We start from the raw sequence: 9471 nt of genomic DNA on the forward strand, positions 1-9471 counted from the left end.
TATATATATATATGTTTAAATATTCATGTTAGAGTCAACAACTCTTGTAAAAATCACTTGTACTTTCTTATCTTTTGGGTTTAACAACCAACTCCATAACTTTAACCAATGGTAGGGTTCAACTTTTCCATCACCACATTTTTATGTTGCATAACAATTTTTCTTGACTCTATATAAATCTTAGTAATTATATTTTAAATGGTTACAGTTGACTCCATATGGCTCACACTATGCCAATTTCAACAACATATCAAGAAACAAAACTAGTAGTGCCAACAACAATAACACCTTATCAGAAAAAATATCTTTCTGAAATTGATGATCAAGGGAGTACACGTTTTCATACTCACATATTAATATTTAACAAATATAATTCCTCAATGAAAGGTAAAGATCCAGCAAAAATTATAAAATATGGTTTGTCTAAAACACTTAGTATTTTATTATCCATTAGCTGTTAGACTCATTGAAGGGCCTAATAAGAAGTTTATGGTAAATTGCAATGGTGAAGGAATCTTGTTTATTGAAGCTGATGCTAATGTGTAGCTTGAAAAATTAGGTGAATCTATTAAACCAGCATGTCCATATTTGGATTTACTACTTCATAATGTTCCTGGTTCTGATGGAATTATTGGTGGTCCTCTTCTGTTAGTTTAGGTAAACAATCAACTTGAATATCTACTATTTTTTTTTTTTTGAAACTTCTATTATAGCGGGGATCATGTTACGTATTATTTGTCCTGGATTTCTTATCATAAATAGATTTTTTCTTCATATTCGGCTAATCTTTTTCTTGTGGGAAAAGGTTTATGACTATTTAAAGAGAAATACTTTCTTCTAACTTAACCAACATTCACAATGTAGTCCTAGGGTTTTGAATATCTATTATTTTTTTTCTTTCAAAACTTCTGTTATAGCGGGTATTATTTGCCCTGATTTTTTTTTACTATAAATAGATTTTCCTTTTTTCTAAAAGGAAAACATAAAATCATCATATTTCACTAATCCTCTTCTTGTAGGACTCTATAAATAGAAACACTTTAAACTTAACCAGCATTCACAATATAGTCCTAGTATAGGGTTTTGAGAGTTTTGGTTATGAAGGAGAATTTGTGAACCTCCTTGTATTCAGAGTGAATTGGTTGAGACTCTCATATTTATAGTGGATTGATCATCTCCTTTATTGGACTTAGGTCGATTGATTAAACCACATTAAATCTTTTATATCTTTTGATATATTTCTTACTTGTATCTTCTTACTTATGGTCTTTCAAGGTTTGCTTTGCTATCTTCTGTATAATACTTAAAAGAAATCGATATAATTGACATGCATTCCCTTCATGCATAGGTGACTCGTTTTAGTTGTGGTGGATTTGCTATTGGATTTAGAGTTAATCACACAATAATGGATGCTTATGGCTTCAAAATGTTTCTAAATGCTTATGGCTTCAAAATGTTTCTAAATGCATTAAGTGAATTAATTCAAGGAGCTCCAAACACCTTCTATATTACATGTATGGCAAAGGCATCTCTTAAGTGTTACATCAATATCACCAAGTATTACATGTACTCATCATGAGTTTGATGAGCAAATTCAATCAAAAATTGCATGGGAATCTATGGAAGATAAATTGATACAACAATCATTTTTCTTTGGAAATAAGGAGATTGAAGTTGTTAAAAAACAAGTTTCTTCGTATTGTGGAAGTACAAAAATCGAGTTGTTAGTGGCATTTATATGGAAATGTCGTATAGTTGCTCTCGATTTGCAGAAGAAATTGTTCGTTTGACGTTCTTTGTTGGTATACGTGGAAAATTACAAAAATATGAATTACCATCTGGATATTATGGTAACATATTTATTTCACCAGCTACAATATCGAAAGCTGGATTATTATGTTCAAATTCATTTACATATGTTGAATAGGTGAAGAAACTTGAATATGATATGAATGAAGAGTACATTAAATCATTGACAAATTTAATGGTGATTAAAGGAAGACCTAAGTTATCAAAATCATGGAATTTTATTGTGTCAGAAAATAGATTTGTTGGATTTGATGAAATTGATTTTGGATGGGAAAACCAATATTTGGAGGAGTTTCAGAAGCTATATCTTTAATTAGTATTGGTATTCCTGTTAATAATGAAAAGGGAGAAAAAGGTATTTTAGTAGCAATAAGTTTGCCTTCATTTGCTATGGAAAAATTTCAAAAAATTGTCTATAATATGAATTTTAAAAATGTAGGAGCTAACATAATTTCAAAGATGTAAGATTATTATTTACTTTTTTTTGCCTTTATTTTCAATGTATCAATGATTAAATCAGAATTATGGAGATGGTACTATATGTTCAATCATTTTCTTATTAGAATGTACTTGTCCATCATGTGATTGCGTTTTTGATCGTGTACAAAATTCGAAAAAGAAATTAATAATGTGAATTCGAAACCATATACAACCTTGTCATATCAAACAATAGTTATTACTTATTATTGTATTGTTAGTTTAAATATAATTCTACAAAGATCATAAAAGATGAATTATTGTGTTTTACCATCCATTAGCTTGTGTGCCTATTAAAAATGAAAAGGGAGAAAAAGGTATTTCGATAGCAATAAATTTGCCTCCATTGGCCACGAAAAAATTTCAAGAAGTTGTCTATGAAATGACTTTAGATAATATGAAAGGAGTCAACATAATTTAAAGGATGTAAAAGTGAATAAATTAAAATTATGGAGTTTATTTTTGTTATCAATTCAAAGTTTGATTTATTTATGCAATTTTCATTTGAGAAAAGTGTATTTATGTCTTTCAAAGTTCGATAGCATTAGAGGTGTCAAAAATGAACCCAAACATAGGTAACCCGTCCAATTCGTCCAGAATTTTAAGGGTTGGGCTCAAGATAATTTGAATTGGATTCAATCTCAACACATTCAAGCCTAACTCATTTGAAGAGAATTCTCAATATGAGTCGAATTCAATCTCCAATTGAGCTTCGAACATGTGTTTATAGTTACAAAGAATAGTATGAACATGTGTGTAATGACCCGGAAGGTCATTTTTGGAAATTTTGAATATTTGCTTAACTTGAGTTAACTAACCGATAGTTTATGGGCTAAAGTGATAATTTATTTAAGACCCTATACTCTTTAGCCTATATTTAATTAAATATGTGGGTAAAACCTATCACTTTTAGTACTTAAATAATTCAAAAAAAAAAAATAAGGAAAAGAAAAAAAAAGGGGGCGAAGGGTTTCTCTGCACTTGCGGCTTACGAACTGCTTAAGGTAAGTTTTCTTCTCCTTTAATTTTCTTGATTTCTGCACATAGATGTGTGCATATAACAATATTATATAATAAATTATATATATGTGTGTATAATAATAAATGAAGAGCATATGAGTAAAAAAAAATGAAAAATGCAGAATAGAAAATCACGTGAATAATTAGAAATTTTGGAAACATTTGAATCATTTGGATCAATGATTGGTTCATGATGAGCCAATCATTAGTGGGTCAATGATTGGTTCATAATGAGCCAATCATTAGTGGGTTGAAAAAGGGAAAAAAATATAGTGCAGAATACGTTAATGGCATCATTAGGCGTAAATTTCAGAATATTAGTTATTATATTATGGTTCAAGTTTTGATATATTGGTATGTAATTTAAATATTAGATGAATAAGATTTTGTGAGTACCATTTAAATTATGACGTTGGAAAAATTTGGGATGCAATCCTATTTTAAAACTTGAAAACTATGATAGTGGAAATTTTAATTGACATCAAGAATCATAACTTGATTATAAATTTGGGGTGTATTTTTAGTTCAAGGTTAAACACATAAAAGTGTGAATGTTGTTAGTTTTGAAACCTTATTGTGAATATATACTTGAATAGATTCCATTGGTTCAGAAGCTCAACGGAAAGGGAAGGCTCAAGTCCAAGAGTAATTATTCGATTGGCTAACGCAAGTGGATCTCTAAACCCTTGTTAAGCGTGTGAAATTCGTGTATTTCTTTGTGTGGTGTTGAGAATGACTTGGAGACTTGTTGCTTATTTGTTGGTGTTGTATTCCTGGTTGTAAATCGTGCTTTGTTATCAAAATGGTTATCTCCTCATTTTCATTTGAGCATGTCAATTGCATTGTATCTGAGACATGATTGTGGTATAAGGATGTATCATTTCGAGGGTCGTATCGCGCGCCGCGATGGATATTATATTTCGAGGGACGTATCGCGCGCCGCGATGGTTACTATTATCGAGGGTCGTGTCGTGCGCCGCGACAGATGCATGGACAGATATGTCCCCCATGGGTCCCGGACTGAGAGACAGCGGGTGTGTATCGTTAAGAAAGACATGCATCACGATATTTGACATTGCATCTCATGGCATTGCACATTTTATTATTGATGAACTTGAACATGTGTTTTGTTGATCTTGTGAGTGTTTCTCTGTGAAGCTTGTGACTGTTGAATATTGAGTTGTTATTGAGAATGTGTAAACTGATAGAGTGTGGTTATTGAGTTGTGTGTTTGGTAAACTGTAAACTATTAGACTGTAGCGTGGAGGTTTAGATATGGTGTAAGAAGTGCCCGTATTTTGTTCACTTAACTTGTGTTTAGAGGTTTGCTTGTTGGGTACCGCGTGGTTTGGTACTCACCCCTTGCTTCTACAAATTTTTGTAGGTTACGAGCCCGGATTTTTGTGATACCTTCCATTCTCTTCGTTTCCGAGGCATCTTGTGGAGGATTGTGAGGTAGCTGCTTGTCATCTCAGCGAACTTTCCTACTCCAGTTTATGACTTTGTTTTTACTTGAAAGACAACTTCATTTAAGACTTCTATTTTATTTCAATTCTAATATTTACATTAGAGGCTTGTGCACGTGACAACCTGATTTTGGGGATTGGATTAATATGACTTGGTTTCATAATAGGAATTGTTGTTGGATTGTCATTTACTTCCGCACTTTGTTAGATATTTGGTTTTAGGCTGACTTGTCTTGGTGGGATAAGACGAGTGTCATCACACCCATTTTTGGGTCGTGACAAAATGGTATCAGAGCCCCAGGTTCATAGGTCTCACGTGTATACAAGCCGAGTCTACGTAGAGTCTCAAGGATCAGTACGGAGACGTCTGTACTCATCTCTGAGAGGCTATAAAGATTACTAGGAAACTTCCTTTTGTTCATTCTTTCTCATCGTGCGTAGTTACCTTCGTTAGTACTGAGTTGTTGTATACTCTTTTGACAGATGACGAGGACTAGAACTAATGTTACTGGTGGTAGAGGGGAGGCACTTCCCGAGGCAGTTGTTGAGGCCCCAGCTAGAGGTAGGGGTAGATCTCGAGCTAGAGGTCGTGCTAGTAGTGCGACAGTAGCCAGAGGTCGTGGACGTGGAGCAGCACCAGTGAGAGGTCGTGCTAGAGAGGTCTCTACCGAACCTCAGATTGATGACAGAGAGGACCAGGTTCCTCCAGATCCCGTAGTCACACCTTTGCTTCAGGATACGCTATTGAGGGTGTTAAGTGTGTTAGAGGGCTTTTCTCAGGGTGGTGGTGCAACTACCACACCACATGACTCTCGTACTAGAGAGGGGGCTCAGACCCAAGAGCAGCAACAAGCTCCAGTTGTTCAGGATGCGGTGGGGCAACTACCAGTAGATCCCGCGGTTCAGAATGATATTGCACCAGCAGTTGGGGGTCAAGTTGCATCGATGGTTGTTCTGACAGAGGATGAGCAGCGTAGGTATGAGAGATTTCGAAAGATGGACCCACCTCAGTTTCAGGGTGGGAAGAGCGAGGACGCTCATGAGTTTCTAACTACCTGCCGAGAGTTACTAGAGGTGGTTGGATTAGCTGAGTCACATGGGGTTAGATATGCTACACTCCAGCTTCGTGGACCAGCGAGAGACTGGTGGAGGACTTATTCGGGATGTTTGCCAGTTGGATCTCCTCCAGTGACTTGGGAGCAGTTTGCTAGCGCATTCCAAGATCGTTTTATCCCATGGAGCGTGAGAGAGGAGAGTCGCTTGAGGTTTGAGAGTCTGAGACAGGATGGTTTATCGGTTACAGAGTATGAGGCGCGTTTTTGCCAGTTGTCTAGGCATGCGTTGGCCATTATTCCAAATGAGACAGAGAGGATCCGCAGATTTGTGAGGGGATTGACTTTCTCTATCAGGTCAGCTGTGTTTCGGACATCTAGGGAGGGGGCTTCTTTCCAGTCCATTGTGAGCGCCGCCAAAGAGGCGGAATTGATGGAGAGAGAGGAGTTTGGGGACCCTAAAAGGGCCCGTATATCAGGCCAGTTTCATGGTGCCTCATCTGGAGGTAGGGGATTACAGAGAGTGAGTGGTTCTTTTCAGCAGCGGGGACCTATTCATGCATCTATGCCGACATTTGAGGGTGGCCAGACATCTAGGGGTTCTTATGGCCCGGGTCAGGGCTCGTACGGTTCACAGCAGCGACCTACAGGGCGAGGCAATTATAGTGGGTTTTCAGGGTCCACACAACAGTTCCCAGGTCAGAGATTTTGTTTTACTTGTGGAGATCCCGATCATCTAATGCGGCAGTGTACTTCTCAAAGAGGTCGTGGTGGGCCTCGACCTAATTCTTCATTCCAGACTAGACCACCAGCACCACAGGGTAGAGGTCGTGGCAGAGTTCAGTCAGGTAGAGGTGATAGAGTTTCTAGTAGTGGTGTTGCAGCTCAGCAGAGTGGGGGTAGAGGTACCACCCAGGATGGAGGTGGACGAGGAGGCCACTGCTATGCTTTCCCCGGGAGACCTGAGGCGGAGACCTCTGATGCTGTTATTACAGGTATCATCCCAGTATGCCATCGACCTGCGTCTGTGTTGTTTGATCCAGGTTCTACATTCTCTTATGTGTCTACGTATTTTGCTGCTAAATTTGATATGATATGTGATAGCATGACTGTACCTATTCGTGTTTCTACACCCGTGGGTAAGCCCTTAGTGGTGGATCGAGTGTATCGATCCTGTCTTGTTTCTTTGGCTGGGTATGACACTTGGGTAGACTTAATCATTCTGGGGATGGTAGACTTTGATGTTATCTTGGGTATGGATTGGCTTTCTCCTTATCATGCTGTCCTTGATTGTAATGCTAAGACTGTGACTTTAGCAATGCCTGGTGTTCCGAGGGTTGAGTGGAAGAGTGCTAGTGGTTCTTATCCTAGAAAGGTCATCTCTTTTATCCGTGCTCAGAGGTTGGTGGAGAGGGGGTGTTTGTCTTACTTAGCTTTTATTCGGGATACTAGTGTTGAACCACCTCCCATGGAATCTGTTCCCGTGGTTCAGGAGTTTCTCGATGTATTTCCTTCTGATCTTCCAGGTGTTCCTCCCGATAGGGATATCGATTTTTCTATTGATTTGGAGCCGGGCACTAAACCTATTTCTATCCCTCCATACCGTATGGCTCCAGCAGAGTTGAAAGAATTGAAGGATCAGTTGCAGGATTTATTGAGTAAGGGTTTTATTCGCCCTAGTGTGTCATCTTGGGGTGCCCCTGTATTGTTTGTGAAGAAGAAGGATGGGACTATGAGAATGTGTATTGATTACAGACAGTTGAACAAGGTAATAGTGAAGAATACGTATCCTCTTCCACGTATTGATGACTTATTTGATCAGTTACAGGGAGCATCATTGTTCTCTAAAATTGATTTGAGGTCTGGGTATCATCAGTTGAAGATTAGGGCATCAGATATCCCTAAGACAGCTTTTCGAACCCGGTATGGGCATTATGAGTTTCTAGTGATGTCCTTCGGATTGACTAATGCTCCTGCAGCATTCATGGAGTTGATGAATGGGGTGTTTCGACCATACCTTGATTCTTTTGTGATTGTTTTCATCGATGATATCTTGGTTTACTATAAAACTGAGGAGGACCATGTCTGACACCTGAGGATTGTACTTCAGAGGTTGAGAGAGGAGAAATTGTATGCCAAGTTCTCAAAGTTTTTTATTGAGGCTCGATCTTCTTTAGTCGAGCAGATCCGTGCACACCAGTTTAATGATGAAAAAATATGTCTCATTCGAGACAAAGTATTGAGAGGGGAAGCTAAGGAGGCTGTCCTTGACTCTGATGGTGTCTTGAGGATCGGAGGCAGGATTTGTGTGCCCAAGAAAGGTGATTTGATTAGATTGGTCCTTGAGGAGGCCCATTGTTCTCGGTATTCCATCCATCCGGGAGCGGCGAAGATGTATCATGATCTGAGTCAGCATTACTGGTGGTGTGGAATGAAGAGAGATATTACAGACTTTGTTTCTAGGTGTTTGACTTGCCAGCAGGTCAAGTGTGAGCACCAGCGGCCCGGGGGTGTATCTCAGAGGATGCCTATTCCTACTTGGAAGTGGGAGCGGATTACTATGGACTTTGTTGTGGGTTTACCTACCACAGCGAGTGGTTATGACTCCATTTGGGTTATTGTTGATAGGCTGACCAAGTCTGCCCACTTCATTCCGGTTCGGGTGAAGTATACGGCAGAAAAGTTAGCCGAGCTATATATCAGTCAGATTGTGCGACTACATGGAGTTCCGATTTCTATCATATCAGATCGGGGTTCACTATTTACTTCTCATTTCTGGAAGGCATTATAACATGGTCTGGGTACCCAGTTAGATATGAGTACGACATTTCACCCTCAAACAGATGGTCAATGTGAGCGGACCATTCAGGTATTGGAAGATATGCTTCGAGCGTGTGTGATCGATTTTGGTGCTAGATGGGATCAACATTTACCATTAGCGGAGTTTGCCTATAATAACAGTTATCACTCTAGTATCCAGATGGCCCCATTTGAGGCGTTGTATGGAAGACGGTGTAGGTCTTCGATTGGTTGGTTTGATTCGGCGGAGATGGACTCTTTGGATACAGACTTGCTTAGAGATGCTATGGAGCAAGTCCGTATGATTCAGTATAGATTATTGACAGCTCAGAGTCGACAGAAGAGTTATGCAGACCGGAGAGTTAGAGCCTTGGTGTTTATGGAGGGTGATCATGTTTGGCTCCGAGTATCACCCATGAAGGGTGTGATGAAGTTTGGAAAGAAGGGCAAGCTTAGCCCTAGGTTCATTGGACCTTTTGAGATTTTGAGCCGGGTGGGAGAGGTGGCCTATAAGTTGGCCTTGCCACCTAGTTTGTCGGCAGTTCATCCTGTTTTCCATGTCTCTATGCTTCGTAAGTATATTCCAGATGAATCTCATGTGCTTTCACTTGACTCTGTGGAGTTGGGTCCAGACTTGGCATTTGAGGAGGAGCCTATAGCTATTTTGGATAGGCAAATTCGAAAGCTTAGGACCAAAGAGATTGCTTCAGTGAAGGTGCAATGGAAGCACCGATCAGTGGGAGAGGCAACTTGGGAGACTGAGTCTGACAAGCGTGCAAGATATCCTCAACTTTTTGAAGCTTCAGGTAATTACTTTTACTCTATGTTCGAGGACGAACATGATTTTT

The 9471-nt window shown here is 38.9% G+C and overlaps 1 pseudogene; it reads left to right on the forward strand.

Annotated features, from left to right (window-relative positions):
• Positions 1–218: 218 nt before the first annotated feature.
• Positions 219–2274, forward strand: LOC107018954 (annotated as a pseudogene).
• Positions 2275–9471: the final 7197 nt, after the last annotated feature.

This window comes from Solanum pennellii, chromosome 5, assembly GCF_001406875.1.
Source record: "Solanum pennellii chromosome 5, SPENNV200".
NCBI lineage: Eukaryota > Viridiplantae > Streptophyta > Magnoliopsida > Solanales > Solanaceae > Solanum > Solanum pennellii.